The sequence below is a fragment of the Schistocerca piceifrons genome, chromosome 10 (genome assembly GCF_021461385.2).
Source record: "Schistocerca piceifrons isolate TAMUIC-IGC-003096 chromosome 10, iqSchPice1.1, whole genome shotgun sequence".
NCBI classification, from domain to species: Eukaryota; Metazoa; Arthropoda; class Insecta; order Orthoptera; family Acrididae; genus Schistocerca; species Schistocerca piceifrons.
The window spans coordinates 11,013,846-11,032,796 of NC_060147.1; the positions used below are offsets into that span (position 1 = coordinate 11,013,846).

General features: G+C 45.1%; 1 non-coding gene and 1 pseudogene across 1 annotated transcript; both read right to left on the reverse strand.

Annotated features, from left to right (window-relative positions):
- Window positions 1-6,927: 6,927 nt before the first annotated feature.
- Window positions 6,928-7,045, reverse strand: LOC124719262 (annotated as a pseudogene).
- A 7,113-nt stretch (window positions 7,046-14,158) lies between these two features.
- Window positions 14,159-14,233, reverse strand: Trnas-cga. The gene has a single exon. It is a non-coding gene; the product is annotated as a tRNA-Ser (tRNA).
- Between the last annotated feature and the right edge of the window lie 4,718 nt (window positions 14,234-18,951).

The window sequence follows — 18,951 nt, forward strand, 5'->3', positions numbered from 1 at the left end:
ATGCAGTCCTGTGGAACGGCTTGCCATGCCATTTCCACCTGGCGTCTCAGTTGGACCAGCGTTCGTGCTGGACGTGCAGACCGCGTGAGACGACGCTTCATCCAGTCCCAAACATGCTCAATGGAGGACAGATCCGGAGATCTTGCTGGCCAGGGTAGTTGACTTACACCTTCTAGAGCACGTTGGGTGGCACGGGATACATGCGGACGTGCATTGTCCTGTTGGAACAGCAAGTTCCCTTGCCGGTCTAGGAATGGTAGAACGATGGGTTCGATGACGGTTTGGATGTACCGTGCACTATTCAGTGTCCCCTCGACGATCACCAGTGGTGTACGGCCAGTGTAGGAGATCGCTCCCCACACCATGATGCCGGGTGTTGGCCCTGTGTGCCTCGGTCGTATGCAGTCCTGATTGTGGCGCTCACCTGCACGGCGCCAAACACGCATACGACCATCATTGGCACCAAGGCAGAAGCGACTCTCATCGCTGAAGACGACACGTCTCCATTCGTCCCTCCATTCACGCCTGTCGCGACACCACTGGACGCGGGCTGCACGATGTTGGGGTGTGAGCGGAAGACGGCCTAACGGTGTGCGGGACCGTAGCCCAGCTTCTTGGAGACGGTTGCGAATGGTCCTCGCCGATACCCCAGGAGCAACAGTGTCCCTAATTTGCTGGCAAGTGGCGGTGCGGTCCCCTACGGCACTGCGTAGGATCCTACGGTCTTGGCGTGCATCCGTGCGTCGCTGCGGTGCGGTCCCAGGTCGACGGGCACGTGCACCTTCCGCCGACCACTGGCGACAACATCGATGTACTGTGGAGACCTCACGCCCCACGTGTTGAGCAATTCGGCGGTACGTCCACCCGGCCTCCCGCATGCCCACTATACGCCCTCGCTCAAAGTCCGTCAACTGCACATACGGTTCACGTCCACGCTGTCGCGGCATGCTACCAGTGTTAAAGACTGCGATGGAGCTCCGTATGCTACGGCAAACTGGCTGACACTGACGGCGGCGGTGCACAAATGCTGCGCAGCTAGCGCCATTCGACGGCCAACACCGCGGTTCCTGGTGTGTCCGCTGTGCCGTGCGTGTGATCATTGCTTGTACAGCCCTCTCGCAGTGTCCGGAGCAAGTATGGTGGGTCTGACACACCGGTGTCAATGTGTTCTTTTTTCCATTTCCATGAGTGTATAATACTAAATACAGAACGCTACATACACAGTTTACAGCATTTTGTTCAGCGTGCTCTACAGAAACAGAAGGTCATAGTATCAGCATGACACTGCACCCTGTCGCGGAGCAACGTCTGTGATATAATGGTTTGTGTACAATAACGGTTTTGAAACGGACTGGGCTATGCAGTGTCCTGACCGGAACAGTTGTGAGATGAGGTGGAACACACATTCTGCCCCACACTCCGACATCAAACATCACTAGGGCCCGCACAGTATACTGTGGCAGGTAGATGCACAGGCAGCAGGGCCTGCGTGGTGGGGAGAGCAGAAGTCATGCAGGTTGCGGGAAGGAGCTGGAGGGGAAATACCCAGCGCTGGAGGAGCAGGGCCAGTCTTAGCTGAAGCCTACAGTCACATTTTTTTGGGAATATTAAGTGCAGCCCCTCCATGCCCACGCTTGCATGGCGACTGCTTTGGTTAATATCTAAAAAGAATCTTCCTGGCAGATTAAAACTGTGTGCCGGACCGAGATTCGAACTCGGGACCTTTGCCTTTCGCAGGCACTTGCCCGCGAAAGGCAAATGTCCCGAGTTCGAGTCTCGGTTCGGCACACAGTTTTAATCCGCCAGGAAGCTTCACATCAGCGCACACTCCGCTGCAGAGTGAAAATCTCATTCTGGTATCTAAAAAGAATTGAGTGATTTATTTTTGCCTGGGTTGTTGAGCATTTGTAACTGTCGGAGAACCGTCATGAGTGACGAATTTTGAGTAAAACCTACACATTTCTCTTGCTGCCACGTTAAAATTTGCTTCCTTTCCCTAAACGCAGCGGAGTTTACAGTGTCTCACCTCACTAACATGTGCAGACGCAACTGCGAGAGAATTCTGAAACAGCGGTTTATTAAGTGGGGAACTGAGCAAAAGTAAGGTCAGTATCTTATGAAGAAGCGCATCCGCAGTACAAAATAAATGTGCAGTCTCTTTGCTTACATTGTTCGAAAAACCCAGAGTTCACCGGCTATCGATGGCGTTTAAAAAAACACGCTTTTTAATCGAAGGATTTCCAGAAGGCTTTCGACAACCGTTCCTCACAAGCGTGTTCAACCAAACTGCGTGCCCATGGGGTATCGTCTCAGTTGTGCGACTGGATTCGGGATTTCCTGTCAGAAATGTCGCAGTTCGTAGTAACAGACGGAAAGTCATCGAGTAAAACAGAAGTAATATCCGGCGTTCCCCAAGGAAGTGTTATAGGCCCAATATTGTTCCTGATGTATATTAACGTCATAGGAGACAATCTGAGTAGCCGTCTTAGATTGTCTGCAGATGATGGTGTCATTTACCGTCTTGTAAAGTCACCAGATGATCAAAACGAATTGCAAAATGATTTCGATAAGATATCAGTATGGTGCGAAAAGTGGCAACTGACCCTGAATAAAGAAAAGTGTGAAATTATTTACATGAGTACTAAAAGAAATCCGCTAAATTTCGATTACGTGATAAGTCACACAAATCTGAAGGCTGTAAATTCAGTTAAATACTTAGAGATTACAATTACAAAGAACCTAAATTGGAACGATCACATAGACAACATTGTGGGTAGAGCAAACCAAAGACTGCGATTCATTGTCATAACACTTAGAAGGTGCAACAGGTGTACTAAATAGACTGCTTACACTACGCTTGTCCGCCCTATTCTGGAGTATTGCTGTGCGGTGTGGGATCCGCATCAGGTGGGACTGACGGATGACATCGAAAAAGTACAAAGAAGGGCAGCTCGTTTTGTATTATCGCGAAATAGGGGAGATAGTGTCACAGACATGATACTTGAATTGGAGTGGCAATCATTAAAACAATGGCTTTTTCGTTGCGACGGGATCTTCTCATGAAATTTCAATCACCAGTTTTCTCCTCCGATTGCGAAAACATTTTGTTGGCTCCCACCTACATAGGGAGAAATGATCATCACGATAATATAAGAGAAATCAGGGCTCGCACGGAAAAATTTAAGTGCTCGTTTTTCCCGTGTGCTCCCGGGTTCGATTCCCGGCGGGGTCAGGGATTTTCTCTGCCTCGTGATGACTGGGTGTTGTGTGATGTCCTTAGGTTAGTTAGGTTTAAGTAGTTCTAAGTTCTAGGGGACTGATGACCATAGATGTTAAGTCCCATAGTGCTGAGAGCCATTTGAACCATTTTTTTCCCGTGTGCCGTTCGAGAGTGGAACTGTAGAGAGACCGTTTGAAGGTGGTTCATTGAACCCTCTGTCAGGCACTGTCTTGTGAGTAGCAGAGTAATCACGGAGATGTAATGTAGATGTTGTTAGTTGAATAATATGGTAGATAACGAAGTTTTGCATAATAAGACTATGGCAAAATACTCCTCTCGATTTCGCTATCTTAAACCGTTTACGAAATGTGAGGAATGTTGTGGATATTTCACTCTGGCTTTATCGGTGGCGCTGCGCGATCGCAAATGAGTGTGTTACGTCACATCAGTTTTCTTGAGGCCGGTGACAGATAAAGAACTCCACCCAAATCTAAAGAGAAATTCAATATATTAATTAAATTTCATACTCTACACCAAACGCAAAATCATAGTCATCCCTATTTTTCATTGTAAATTATTTCGAATTTCGCACAATGTCTTGCTTCCATGTAAATATCACAGTAACTACGATCACAAACGTAGTGATGGGCACTAAGCCATGAAGCTGACATATAAAGCTATAAGAAAAGCAAAAATGAATTTTTTTCCGAATAGTTTCTATGAAACCGTTCGAGAAAGATTGCAGGGCGTGGGCCCCGATTCTGTTATCGCCGACTGCCGTCCCTTTCCGAAGAAACGAAAATTCGCCGAGAGCTTTGGAAGGAAACTGGTCATTCTGCATAGGCAACCGTATCCTTCCTTCGAGGTTTCGTCTTGTGAGAAATAATATGCTGTCGCCTCTCCACAGAAATTCAGACAATTCACTCAAAATGCCCCCAGTAGAGTCCAAGCCATCATGAAGACGCGTAAACAAAAGTTTTATTTCTTCGGAATTCTTATATTCAAAAAAGTCTGCACTTCAAGTCAATTTTTTACTTACTTTTTTTTCTTGCAACATCACAAAATTTTCCCAAGTGTCTTGCTGCATCGAGGTAGTCTGTCACTAGTTTTGAACGCGAACCCATCATCATTTTGAGTTCTTAAGATGTCTCGAGGATCACATGCAGATACCTGTCCACAAACAGTTCATATAGGGCTCCCATATGAGGCTTGGGATTCCAGTGCTACAATGACCACATTTCCTTGGATCTTTCTACACTTCTTTTGACGTGCAATGCACAATTCATGGCGTGTAGCGCGATAGCCTCTCTGACAATGTTTCTACACAATCTTTTGTTTCTATGTCATACTGTATATTCGATCGTTTATTCATTCAACTTCGAAGTATTTTCTAATTACATTCGTTTTTTTTAACTTTATGTAATACTGTGCACCTTTTCGTTGCTCTTAGGAATGTCATTTTAGGCACTTGAATATTATACCTCGGTTGTCTGCGAGAGATACAGGTTTCACCTCCGAAGAGAAGTACACGGACTGACATTGTTCCTTTCCTCGTCTTAATTTTTTTAAAGTTCTTTTTTCTCATGCACATCTTTGTCTTTCAGATAACTCGCTTCCTTTGCAAGGTTTTTGCTTGTTATGTCGTCATAAATATCAATTCCTATAAAATGTCAATTCCATGAATAGAGGGCCCTGTATCGTATTCTCACCACAGTAAACTCAGCTTGTGGAGATCAGTTTGCAATTTTTTCATCATATGAAATTAACTGCCCAAAATGCGTGAAATAATTTGTGTATTTTTTGATATTTTTAAAGCAGGATGTTCTCTTTGTTACAAATTACACACCTGAACGTTGAATGTTCATCAGTTCGCTGCAAGTGCTTTGTACAGTGATCGCGGCTTGTAATTATTTATTTTGGCTGTTTTACCTGATCTAATTTGGGACATCAGGCAGTCTCTTACATCAGAGCAGCGTTTCACAGATACAAAACCTCTTTTACATAAGAGTTACCTAAGAAATGACAATGTTAATAAGACAAATCGTATTAAAATGATATGACTGTTTACAGTATAGAGACAGCATGAACAAATAATACTTACCATGAAATAATAAAATAAATAGTGACAATACTTCTACTAACGCTCCCAATAATAATAATAATAATAATAATAATAGTGGCAGGTATAAAAATAATTTATAGGCGTACAAATTATATGTTTTCTGGTGAAGCGATTTCCGCGGAAAGCAAGTTTAAGAAGAGTGCCGCTGGTGAGAATTCTGAGAATGAGGGAGGGGTAGTTGGGAAGAAGGATGTACAACGACAACGAGTGCGTACAGGTACAATGGTAGTCCTTACTGTTCCTGCAGTAGATGTCTCATGAACTCTCTTCTGAATCTGGAGACGTTGTTCAGTTCTCAGATATAATGTTCAAATGGCTCCGAGCATTATGGGACTTAACTTCTGAGGTCATCAGTCCCCTAGAACTTAGAACTACTTAAACCTAACCAACCTAAGGACATCACACACATCAATGCCCGAGGCAGGATTCGAACCTGCGACCGTAGCGGTCGGGCGGTTCCGGATTGCAGCGCCTAGAACCGCTCGGCCACCGCGGCAGGCGCAGATGCAATGCGGGAGGTTATTCCAGTGTCGGGTTCATCTACTGAGAAGGACTTGGAGAAAGTGGCTGAACGATGTAGTGGGACAGAAACGATTATGCTCTGATGGGAAAGTGTGTTTCTGCCAAGAGCGTCAACGTCGCGAGGAGATACAGGGGACAGTGTAAGCTGATAAGACAGTGGAGAAGACACAGGGGAGGGAAATCCCTGCGGTTGTCTGCACGGAGTCTGGACGGTTTTGCATACGATGGTTGGGTGAGACCACAGGGCAGGATTGTAGCGTTGCCACTGTTTGGTTTCGTGCTTATTCTGGAATAATTTCCCTGTTGTGTAACAGAAGATACCACTTCCCACATTTTGCAAAAACAGACATAATATCTGATGGGATAGCAGCAATCAGTGATTGTATAATGTTACTTATAATCCGTCTTGATTGCAAAATTTTTTATTCATATGACCGGTTTCGGTTCATTCAGAACCATCTTCAGATCTGATATTTCAGTTACGGGAGTAACCCGTCCAAATGTGACGCAGCATGTGAAAGTTGCTGGATTTGGACGGGTTACTCCTGTAAGTGAAATATCAGATCTGAAGATGGATCTGAATGAACCGAAACCGGTCATATGAATAAAAAATTTTGCAATTAAGACGTTTTATAAGTAACACTTCTCACATTCACTCTCCGACAGAAGACATGGTGTGCGATCTTCCGACAAACTTTCATTTGTCGCTTTCTTTGTAGAGCAGTATTAAAGATTTGGACCCATTGTTGTGGTCAAGTGCTTTTCTTGACTAGTGCGTCTGTCGACTTATTAATGTGAAACCGTCTTCCAATACTACTCGTTTTATCATTTCTTGTTTTGTTAGCTTCAATAATCGCTCAATTTGAAGCACTCCGTCTTCAGGCCACGAGTGGCCTGCCGGGAGCATCTGACCGCCGTGTCATCCTCAGTGGAAGATGCGGATAGGAGGGGCGTGTGGTGAGCACACCGCTCTCCCGGTCGTTACGATGGTTTTCTTTCACCGCTACTATTCGGTCGGGTAGCTCCTCATTTGGCACCACGAGGCTGAGTGCGCCCCGCGAAATGGCAACAGCGCATGGCGGCCTGGATGGTAACCCATCCAAGTGCCGACCACGCCCGACAGCGCTTAACTTCGGTGATCTCACGGGAACCGGTGTATGCACTGCGACAAGGCCGTTGCCTAATCGGTTTATTAGAGTATATACATAATTTTGACGACAGTTAAAATTTTTGGACATTCCTACAAGGATACCGTGAAAGGTGGCTACACTGAGGCACAGCGCCGGAGATTGCGCCAGAGAGTATTATTCAGCCGCCTCCAATGGCAGTGTTCATTGAGAAGTAGCAGTAGGCAGTGTTTGTTGAGATGTGGTAGTGGAGAGTGCTTATTGAGAAGTAGCAGTTGGCAGTGCTAGTTGAGATGTAGCAGTGGTGAGTCGTAGTTGAGAAGTTGCGGTAGTGAGTGTTTGTTCAGAACTTGTAGTATTGTTTTGATGGGCTAGACACCAGATGTTCTTGGATTGGGGATGCAGTAATGATCAGAGTGTGCTTTTCGTCAATATATATGAAGGTAAAAATTAATTTTTTTTATTATTTCAATGTCTTAAACAATAATGCCTCTTGGTCACAGGTTCAGTCAACAAAGCATCTGGCTCGTGTTCTTGTATTAGACTGTATTTCTGGTTTCTATGTGCAATTATAGTATTTCTGGTTTTTTTTAATTACTTCAGTATAAATGGTGTTTAAAATATCTGGTCTTATTGAGGAAGAACCGTGCCAGATGTGTACGTTGAATCACACTTCCAGCCGGCCGCGGTGGTCTCGCGGTTCTAGGCGCGCAGTCAGCAACCGTGCGACTGCTACGGTCGCAGGTTCGAATCCTGCCTCGGGCATGGATGTGTGTGATGTCCTTAGGTTAGTTAGGTTTAAGTAGTTCCAAGTTCTAGGGGACTGATGACCACAGCTGTTAAGTCCCATAGTGCTCAGAGCCATTTGAACCAGGCAATCACACTTCCACACACAGAACAGCTACACTTGTGCCTTGTTGTTTCGTAGCTTTCATAGTTGCTGGGGACTTAATTAATTAATGTGTTAACGGAAATTTCGTTTCATTCTTTGTTGTTATTCTATGCTGTCAGATTGCGTACTAATACCAGTCGGGCCAACCGGTTACGAGACTTCGTAATCGGACAGACAGCGACTAAAATTAAAAAGAATTTGCATTCATTATATTTAATTAAGCCCCCATGCAACCGTTTGTCATTACCTTCTGAATCACGTTTATCCGAACACAAAATTGGTGTACTGCAACATTTAAGAATGAAGGAAACGAATTATTTGGATTAGTATGCAATCACTATAAATTTTTAGTGAATAAAACCCTCTAGACTGCTTAATACACTGATCAGCCAGAACATTACGACCACCGACCTTCTATGGATATAAATCGGTCCAGGCGACAGCCGCTGCACCTGGCGAGGAATGACTGCCAGTCAGACACACCCACGACGAATGCAGGATCAGTGAGCGCGCTGTCCGCGTGTAGAATGGGGAAGGCGGGCGATCTATCCGGGTTTGACCGGGGGCAGACTGTGATTGCTTTTTTTGGGTTGTTTGGGGAAGGAGACCAGGTAAAGAGGTCATCGGTTTCATCGGATTAGGGAAGGATGGGGAAGATAGTCGGCCGTGCCCTTTCAAAGGAACCATCCTGGCATTTGCCTGGAGTGATTTAGGGAAATCACGGAAAACCTAAATCAGGATGGCCGGACACGGGATTGAACCGCCGTCCTCCCGAATGCGAGTCCAGTGTGCTAACCACTGCGCCACCTCGCTCGGTACTGTGATGGCGCAGAGGCTCGGCACGAGCAATAAGGAAACTACACGACTTGTAGAGGGTGTCGTGTCGAGTGTATCGCCAACTGGAAAATCTGAGGAGCCAACAGTACGCAAAGTTTTGCGGCCTATCTTACACTGCTTGTAGCCTGTCTGTAAACTGAAGAGCGAGCAGCGCTTTTGGTGGGGGAAGTGGCCTTTCCCGGAAGAACCCTGCCATTGGCCTACAGGGCGACCCAAATCTGTTGCCCGCTACCTGTCTAGCGGTGTAGATCGGCCTGCGGTGATATACTGATATACGTCGATTCTGTTTGTGGGATCTTCGTTGCCAGTGTCAGTGAGTTAACTTGTATACTTACAGATGTACTTCGATATCTGGAAGTGATGGATAATCGTCTAGCATTGCAAGAAAGTGTGCAGAATACGAAGAAGAGGAGGTATTTGTCGATTAACGAGCGTTCGATCGTCTCTAATGTTATTACAGCGTGTATTAAAGAGGCGACCCAAAAGGAACTGTTGGTTAATATTACCAGTCTCAATCAAAGGGCTGCAATTTATGGAAACGTCTACCTCACGCTATAGGACGCATAAGTAAGGAACGGAAAAAAAGCCGCACGGTTTACTGGAATCGCCACGAAGGAGATCTGATAATTTTGGGGGGAAACCCATCGTTACAGACAGTTTCAAGATCACGTAAAACATTTGATGCTTATGGAACACTAAATCTCTGTCTCGGTCACTATTCACCTGATTCAAAGACATATTGTTTAAAACATGCGCACAATAGCTATTCTAAACACTGCTGAAATTTCCTTCGAAACATGTAGGCCTACACAGATTCTGGACTTCTACGCAGAAAGCTTGACATACGAGGTGCGTTCACATATTAATTTTTATTTTTTGGTAAGAACTTCATTTGTTAATCTACAGCAATGTTATCTTCTTCAAAATATTCTCCATTACATACTATACATTTATGCCAGTGCTATTTCCAGTTCCCAGAACACTTTAGGAACTGTTCCTTCGGGGATAGTTTATAGTCTCTTAACAGTGCATTTTTAGTCTCTTCCATGCTTGTAAAACCTCTGTGCTTTATGACCTGCTTTGAAATGTTTATACCTCTTGTCTGCCCTTGGTTCACTCACAACAGGCTCACCAAAAGCAATAGTTACCATTTCTAAAAATTTCATGTACTTTATTCCATTCTTATAACAAAATTTAATACAGATACTCAAATTTATTTCTATTCAAAACAAATAATCGTTGATGCTACCAAAACACATGTAACCTTTGTGACAGCTGATAACAAAGTAAATACAGAACATGCATAACTTTGAACACATATTTTTGAGGCACGTTTATGAAGACAGTGACAAAAAGGTAGTGCAAATCGGACTAATACAAAACACAAAATTATAAACTTCTGCTTACTTTTTAAACACTCTTTGTGTTGCAAGAGCTGTCAAGTTCCAATGCAGTCCTTCAAAGGAAACTTCTACCTTTTAGTAGAAACACAAAGTAGGGACAAATCTTAAATTCTACAGACTGATTGCATTATATGGGGTTCGTTTTACGAATAGCAATAGAGGAACATACATTCACATGAACAGGCTTTTGGTTCTATGTTTCTAGTCGAATCCTGATTTCCGTTCTTATGTTAATATTATTTACTCTATAATGTTGTGTTTCGGAAGAACCTATTTTTTTTTTTGTATTCTCTATGGTCTTAATGCATTTGTCTAAAAATGAACGCAGCCGAGACGTATCTGTGCACGGTGTCGCCACAGATTTAAAGCGCGCGCTGCGGCAGGGACGGTACCACGTTTGTGAAACAGCCTGTAGAAGCGCCCTGTGACGTAGCCGGGTAGGCAGAGTGGGGGGAATCGCTCGCTCGCTCTTCAGTTTGCCGACAGACTACCGTACAAGATCCAACCGGTGCAGCAACTGAAGCCTCATGATCCGCAACAACATCCTGAATTTGCTCTTCGGTTTCTGGCGCGGTTCGACGTTGATGACGTGTTGCAGGGCGATATTCTATGGAGTGACGAGACACATTTTACAGTTAGAGTGTGCTGTGAATGCACAGAACTGCCGAATTTGGGGTACCGTTAAACCACGTGTTGTGCACGAAGAGCCACTGCACTCCCCGTATGTGAGTGTGTGCTGTGGATTCACGATCACCTTTATTATCGGTCCGTCCTTTTCTGAACATAATATACCCAGACCTCCTGTCCGGTTTACCGTGACGTCTGCACTTTATCGAGACGTGGCTCCCACTTTGGAAGAGCGCAGATGTGTGGAAACCACTGTTTTCATAAGAGATGTGGCAACACCTCATGTCCCTCTTGCAGTAGAAGGCTGCTAATGCAATCTTCCACGAATGTGTTACCACGAGAAGTTCTCCAGATGAACAGCCTGCAAAATCACTTGATCTGAACCCATGCGACTTTTGGTTCTACGGACACCTAAAGGAACGCGTCTACTATGGACACGTTCGGCCTTTAGCTGATCTGAAGGCCAGTGAACAGATTCCAATGAAACCACTGCGACTCAACTGTTGATCACGTCCTTTTTTACGAATGCAGCATCTCATCGATGTCTTCGTTGCTCATATTGTAATTGGCAGTGAATAGTGCAGTCAACATTATACAGGGTGGCGCACGAAATGTGTTACCATTTTGTTTTTGAATACAAACTTTATTGTCAATACAATCTGAAAGGAACATATACTACAATGAAGAGCCGTCCATGGGGATTTGTTCTATCTCAGCACATGCTCAATATGTCCACCATTTCATTGCCTAACTTCCTTCAAACGAACAGTGAAGTTAGAGATTACCCTACGGCACACGTCTTCCGTAATTTCACAGCACGCTTGAAGAATAAGTCTTCTGAGCTCCATTAAATCACGTGGAAGTTTCGGGAAAATTTTTTCCTTTAGGTACCCCCAAAGAAAAAAGTCACACGGATTGAGGTCTGGACTATTGGGGGGCCAATTTGGTCCGTCATTGAAGCGACCTGGAAACCTGAATTAAATGATCCGCATGTCGAAATGCTCGTGTAAAAACTCCAACACAGTGTTTGCAGTATGTGGCCTTGCTCAATCTTGCATGAACCACTGCGTGTTGAAGGGCAAGACAGTAGCAAGAAGCTGTGGAATGAAGCTGTTGCGAAGCATGCTCAAATAACGCTCGCTGTTCACAGTTTCTTCAAAGAAAAAGGGTCCAATAAGTCCAAGACTGGAAACTGCTGCCCACGCTGTAATCCTCAGAGCATAATGTTGTCATTCATGAAGCACTTGTGGGTTTTCAGTGGCCCAAAACCGTACATTTTGTTTGTTAACCACACCGTCTAAATGAAAATGCGCCTCGTCTGAAAACCAAACGTCGTTGAGAGTTTCTTCCCTATCCTCCGCCCAGTGAGCAAACAGTAGTCTCTGCTGCTTGTGTTCTTCAGTGAGCTTCTGTGCTCAGGTCATCTTGTATGGGTACATATGGAGGTCACTTCTAAGAATGCATTGAACGGAGCGTCTGGATATTCCCAGTTGCACTGCTGCCTTTCTACACGATTTGCCGGGACTTCTCTGTACAGCAACTCGTACCGCTTCAGTATTCTATGGCGAGCAAACAGGCTTAGGCCGAGGTCGCTTCGCTTCCAATACTGTTCCTTCCTGTACAAATTTATCGTACAACCTGTGGATGGTCTTATTGCAAGGGACCCATCGTGTGTTACACTGTTGTCGAAGACGCCTCTGAGTTACAACAACGCTTTTCGTTTCATGAAAAAATAACAGAATTGCCTATCCTTGCTGTGTCGTCAATCTTCCATTGTCAGCCATTGCTGCTTACTAGTCTCCTAGCGGCAGTATAGTGAATTACACGTCATTTCGTAACTCATTTGTTTTTCCAAGCTCTGCGGGATATCTAATGTGCATCGCAAATTGTGAAAGAAACAATTGGTAACACATTTCGTGCGCCACCCTGTATCTTTCTCAGTTGTTTGATATTTCCTGCCCATGTCCATTATATGTTGTTGTTGTTGTGGTCTTCAGTCCTGAGACTGGTTTGATGCGGCTCTCCATGCTACTCTATCCTGTGCAAGCTTCTTCATCTCCCAGTACCTACTGCAACCTACATCCTTCTGAATCTGCTTAGTGTATTGATCTCTTGGTCTCCCTCTACGATTTTCACCCTCCACGCTGCCCTCCAATGCTAAATTTGTGATCCCTTGATGCCTCAAAACATGTCCTACCAACCGATCCCTTCTTCTAGTCAAGTTGTGCCACAAACTTCTCTTCTCCGCAATCCTATTCAATACCTCCTCATTAGTTACGTGATCTACCCACCTTATCTTCAGCATTCTTCTGTAGCATCACATTTCGAAAGCTTCTATTCTCTTCTTGTCCAAACTGGTTATCGTCCATGTTTCACTTCCATACATGGCTACACTCCATACAAATACTTTCAGAAACGACTTCCTGACACTTAAATCTATACTCGATGTTAACAAATTTCTCTTCTTCAGAAACGATTTCCTTGCCATTGCCAGTCTACATTTTATATCCTCTCTACTTCGACCATCATCAGTTATTTTACTCCCCAAATAGCAAAACTCCTTTACTACTTTAAGTGTCTCATTTCCTAATGTAATCCCCTCAGCATCACCCGATTTAATTTGACTACATTCCACTATCCTCGTTTTGCTTTTGTTGATGTTCATCTTATATCCTCCTTTCATGACACTGTCCACTCTGTTCAGCTGCTCTTCCAAGTCCTTTGCTGTCTCTGACAGAATTACAATGTCATCGGCGAACCTCAGAGTTTTTACTTCTTCCCCATGAATTTTAATACCTACTCCGAATTTTTCTTTTGTTTTCTTTACTGCTTGCTCAATATACAGATTGAATAACATCGGGGAGAGGCTACAACCCTGTCTCACTCCTTTCCCAACCACTGCTTCCCTTTGATGCCCCTCGACTCTTATAACTGCCATCTGGTTTCTGTACAAATTGTAAATAGCCTTTCGCTCCCTGTATTTTACCCGTGTCCCATCGCTCGAGCGCCGACTATAGCACCACGTTCAGACTCACTTAAATCTTGATAACCTGCCATTGTAGCAGCAGTAATCTATCTAACAACTGCGCCAGACTCTTTTTCTCTTATATGGACGATGGCGACCGCAGCGCCCTATTCTGCCTGTTCACACATCTCGGTATTTGAGTTCGCACGCCTATACCAGTTCCTTTGGTGCTTGAGTTTATGCACTGTGCAGAAGCGCATTGAGTACAGATTAGAGACCACTACCAGGGATGTTGCTGCGGACGTTACATTTAACATAGTGGTGTAGTAACTCTCTTGTGGAACTGACTTTATGTGTTTACTACTTTCATATTCCCAGAATGAGATTTGCACTCTGCAGCGGAGTGTTCGCTGATATGAAACTTCCTGGCAGATTAAAACTGTGTGCCGGACCGAGACTCGAACTCGGGACCTTTGCCTTTCGTGGGCAAATGCTCTACCAACTGAGCTACCCAAGCACGACTCACGTCCCGTCCTCACAACTTTACTTTCGCGGGAAAGTGCTCTACCAGGAGCTCTACTTGGAGACGAGGTTACTTCTGCCAGTACCTCGTCTCCAAGTAGAGCTCCTGGTAGAGCACTTTCCCGCGAAAGTAAAGTTGTGAGGACGGGACGTGAGTCGTGCTTGGGTAGCTCAGTTGGTAGAGCATTTGCCCACGAAAGGCAAAGGTCCCGAGTTTGAGTCTCGGTCCGGCACACAGTTTTAATCTGCCAGGAAGTTTTACTTTCATATTATTTCGATACATGCTTCAGAAATTGTATTATTACTTTCGTAGGAACCCTGCCTTTATACTGACTTCCGCCACTGCAGCTACAAACAAAGAAAGTATCGTTAGTTATTCGAGGTGGTGATTAAATTTTAATGGGACACTAGCGTGTCTTAGCAGTTTTCTGCGAATCGTCGCAGACGCTGCGGCAGTGGAGGGGAGGCACGTGCTGTTGATAAACCTTGAGACGGGGCCCCAGCGGCGGCTGGAATTGTTTGTGCGGCCGTGAGACGTGCGAAGTGCGGACCGGCCGCCGCCGCCGCCGCTTCCCGACGTCCCCCCACCCACGCCTTTCCCCAGACGCCAGCGCCGGTGTGGCCGGCGCACTCTACCGTACGCGGGAGGCGACGCCTGACGCGTATCCGGGAGCGGTTACGCAACGCCGGTGTTTGGAAGCGGCTGGCAGCTGGAGCGGCGTGACGCCCGCCCGGTAGCGGGACCGCAGCGTGAGTGACAGACAGCTGCCTCTCACCACAGTACGGTACTCAGGCGGCCAGCCTAGGCGGGGTTCGACCAGCGGAGGCGACTCGGCAGACTCACGAGACAGCAAAGAGCAGTCGGCGTCAACTTCTGTATCTACAGAAGCTTACAGGACAACGTATTAGTCACCCCCATAAAAGGACACACTAGTTGATTGGGAACTGCTGTAGACTTGCCATCCGGAAAGGTAAGGGCGCTATAGTCCTGAACTGTACAAATAAAGTGTGGTGTCACCGCCAGACAGCACACTTGCTAAGTGGTAGCCTTCAAATCGGCCGCGGTCCGTTAGTATACGTCGGATCCGCGTGTCGCCACTATCAGTGATTGCAGACCGAGCGCCGCCACACGGCAGGTCTAGAGAGACTCCCTAGCACTCGCCCCAGTTGGACAGCCGACGTTGCTAGCGATGGTTCACTGTCTACAGACGCTCTCATTTGCAGAGACGACAGTTTAGCATAGCCTTCAGATACGTCATTTGCTACGACCTAGCAAGGCGCCATTACCAGTTACTATTGATGCTGTAAAACATGTACCGTCAAGAGCGATGTTCACCAATTATGAATTAAAGTTAAGTATTCCAGTAGTTACGCACGTTCTTTGCTACTATCAATTCCTTGTCCTGTTCCAGACCTCACGCCAGCCTGCGTGAGCTTAAACGCGTGCCTTTCGGCTTCCTGTCATAGTGGATTGGCTGTCTTGCCAATCCACAACATAAACAATAGCAACAGTGGTTGTTTTTGTAAAATATGTCACTTACACGACCAGTTTCGACGCGACATTAATGTCATCTTCAGGCCACTATGTGTGGTGTGCGTACTGTAAGACCTTCGGTACACACACCATCAGATTATTTGACTTGTCGCTCTAGCGAAGTAGGCGAGTGTCAGCAATATGTATCGTGGTCTTATCGTGGCGTGTTTATCTTCTGCCGTTAGGTCAGACGATAGAAATGCCACTTGCACGCTTAGAGTAGCAGATTGACGGTGACCAACTTTAAACAGAACTTGATTAATTTTCACACACATTTATTAAAATAATAACAAGCATAAAATTACTTAACTTGATTCTGGATGCTATTTACAATTGACAATCTGAAGTTCCTTTGGTCTTGGTACGTAAATCTTATTCTCACATATCTCTGATACTTTACAAAGTGTCTATACATTTACCTTCATGGCTATGTACAGGAATATGGTAATCTTATTAGGTGCCGACTGTAACTTGACTATAGACTGGTACAGACTGATGCAGACAAATGCAGACTGATGCAGACTGGTACAGACAGGTGCAGATAAATACACACTGACTAATCGGAGGTCTGTACACTCGTTGTAATACCTCGCGCGTTCATGTTTCACTGCACGAGTGTGATCCGTGAGGAGAAAAGGTTCTACGTTAGCAGCAATCTCATTGGCTGCGTTACATATTAATACGCTGATCGGCGGAAGCAGAATTTGGTCCGTCTCTAAGGCAGCGCCATCTCGTAGTGCGGAGACGGACGAGCGCTGCGCCTGCGCTGCTGTGCTTAGTGGGGCGCACTCTAGTGGGAAAGTTGTGTATGCGCTGACTATGCGAAACTATCTACACAACAAATATCAACGGGTACTTTTCTTAAAATACGTTAGCTACACGACCAGTTTCCATGCTACATTGGTGTCATCTTCAGGCCTTTGTTGTTGTTGCTGTTGTTGTTGTTGTTGTCTTCAGTCCAGAGACTGGTTTGATGCAGCTCTCCATGCTACCCTATCCTCTGCAAGCTTCTTCATCTCCCAGTACCTACTGCAGCCTACATCCTTCTGAATCTGTTTAGTGAATTCATCTCTTGGTCTCCCTCTACGATTTTCACCCTCCACGCTGCCCTGCAGTACTAAATTGGTGATCCCTTGGTGCCTCAGAACTTGTCCTACCAACCGATCCCTTCTTCTTGTCAACTTGTGCCACAAACTCCTCTTCTCCCCAGTTCTATTCAGTACTTCTTCATTAGTTATGTGATCTACTCATCTAATCTTCTGCATTCTTCTGTAGCACCACATTTCGAAAGCTTCTATTCTCTTCTTGTCCAAACTATTTATCGTCCATGTTTCACTTCTATACATGGCTACACTCCATACAAATACTTTCAGAAACGACCTCCTGACACTTAAATCTATACTCGATGTTAACAAATTTCTATTCTTCAGAAACGCTTTCCTTGCCATTGCCAGCCTACATTTTATATCCTCTCTACTTCGACCATCATCAGTTATTTTGCTCCCCAAATAGCAAAACTCCTTTACTACTTTAAGTCTCTCATTTCCTAATCTAATTCCCTCAGCATCACCCGACTTAATTCGACTACATTCCATTAACCTCGTTTTGCTTTTGTTGATGTTCATCTTATACCCTCCTTTCATGACACTGTCCATTCCGTTCAACTGCTCTTCCAAGTCATTTGCTGTCTCTGACAGAATTACGTCATCTGCAAACCTCAAAGTTTTCATTTCTTCTCCATGGATTTTAATACCCACTCCGAATTTTTGTTTTGTTTCCTTTACTGCTTGCTCAATATACAGATTGTATAACTGCTTCCCTTTCATGTTCCTCGACTGTTATAACTGCCATCTGCTTTCTGTACAAATTGTAAATGGCCACTATGGAAACTGAATGGCGATATCCAACCATCGGTACCATATACGAGGATGGTTTGAAAAGATCTAGGGACGGAATGGAAAAATAGCACTTACATCACTGAAAGGTTTTTTTTTTTTCTTTTTTTTGTCAATGTAGTCTCCTTGCAGATTAATGCACTTGGTCCAACGATGTTCCAGTGCCTTGGTCCCATCTCGAAAATAAGTTTCCTCCAAGGCTGCAAAATAGTTGTCAACTCCGGCTATCAACTCTTCGTTTAAATATTCGACCACCAAGAAAAATTTTCATTGTTGCTAAGAGATGGAAGTCTGACGGACCCGTATCAGGTGAATAAGGTGGGTGTGGCAACAATCCATACCTTAGAATGAAATTTTCACTCTACAGCGGAGTGTGCGCTGATATGAAACTTTCTGGCAGATTAAAACTGTGTGCCCGACCGAGACTCGAACTCGGGACCTTTGCCTTTCACGGGCCGGGAAGTTTCATATCAGCGCACACTCCGCTGCAGAGTGAAAGTCTCATTCTGAGGTCATGTAATGTTTACCTATACAAGATGTGTCACTACTCCGGAAACCATTGCACAAAATGGTCATGAAGTATCGCCGTGGAATTTCTCACGCTTGATAGACGTCATCTGAAAGCGTGTATCACATTTTAACTGGAGAAAACTGGCAAAATTACACGAACTAAGGTATGAATGAAACTTTCTGGCAGATTAAAACTGTGTGCCGGACTCGCACTCGGGTAGAGCACTTGCCCGCGAAAGGCAAACGTCCCGAGTTCGAGTCTCGGTCCGGCACACAGTTTTAATCTGCCAGGAAGTTTCATTCATACCTTAGTTCGTGTAATTTTGCCAGTTTTCTCCAGTTAAAATGTGATACACGCTTTCAGATGACGTCTATCAAGCGTGAGAAATTCCACGGCTATCCTTCATGACCATTTTGTGCAATGGTTTCCGGAGTAGTGACACATCTTGGCCGAACACTGCGCGGATCATCATGTAAGTTCCCCCGACCAAATTTAAATTCATTTGTCCACTTGGCGACAGTTGAATATGAAGGAGTCCACCAGCGTATTCTGGAAGTCGGCATGAATGTAATTTGCTTTCATACCTTTCTTTACGAAGTACTCAATCACTGCTCGAATCTCTATGTATTCCATCTTCGCAAATCATTACGCGGGAACAACGCCAGAGCCACGTCAGCGCCACAGCTCTCTTCCAAGAGCACTTCAAATGGTTCAAATGGCTCTGAGCACTATGGGACTTAACATCTGTGGTCATCAGTCCCCTAGAACTTAGAA